The sequence below is a fragment of the Aplysia californica genome, unplaced genomic scaffold, assembly GCF_000002075.1.
Source record: "Aplysia californica isolate F4 #8 unplaced genomic scaffold, AplCal3.0 scaffold00589, whole genome shotgun sequence".
NCBI classification, from domain to species: Eukaryota; Metazoa; Mollusca; class Gastropoda; order Aplysiida; family Aplysiidae; genus Aplysia; species Aplysia californica.
The window spans coordinates 150,916-151,912 of record NW_004797859.1 but is presented as its reverse complement, the minus strand read 5'-3'; positions in this window follow the sequence as shown (position 1 = coordinate 151,912).

The window sequence follows — 997 nt, the reverse complement described above, 5'->3', positions numbered from 1 at the left end:
AGAGAGAGAGAGAGAGAGAGAGAGAGAGAGAGAGAAAGGGGTCGCCGAACACACAGCACAGTTTCCATCAATTGTTTTTGTTTGTTCTAGAAAGAATTGCACGAATAATATTTCAACTGTATTGTTTCCCCGAACAATGCTTTTGCCTGCAGACAAAAATCCAGAGCAAGAAACAACCACCGCTACAACAACCACAACAACCACCACCACCACCACCAACGACAACAACATCAACAACAGCAACTGACCAACAGGTCATTAATGTCCTCAGTGAGACTGGACATCCCCTGGACTGTCGCCTGGGCCTGTATCCTCAACTCTTGGACCGACGGCTCCACGTTCTCGCTGAGGATGTACACACACGTTGTTGTTGTTGTTAAGTCTGCTTGTTCTTTCTCTTGTTTTGTTAACTTGCTTGTTTTTGTTTTGTTTGCTTCTTTGTTTGTTTGTTTGTTAGTTTGTTTGATTGTTTTTGTTTGGTTTGGTTTAGTTACAGTTTCCCGACATTCACAAATGCATAAGGTCATATGTGCGCGTGCTTGTTTTTAAAAAAAACTTGTTTATTTGTTTGTTTTCTCGACAAAACAGCAGCAAGAACAACAACGACAATAGCAACAACAACAACAACAACAACAAAAACAACAACTATAATTGCAACAACAGCAACATTACTACCATCACTAAGACTACCACCATTACAGCCACTATCACTCCAGCCCCCATCACTTCTACCACCACAGCCACTACTACTATTACCACCAGTCCCCTCCCACCACCACCACCACCAACAACAACAACAACAACTCCTCACCATCATCCTTAAAATACAGGAGAATAACAAACAAAACCAACAACTGCAACAACTAAAACGTCGTCGTCGCTTCTATCATCACTACCAATACCACTACTACCACCTCCACCACCACAACCACCACCACCATCATTATCAATTCTACCACTATCACCACCACCACCACCACCAATTCTATTGGTATCA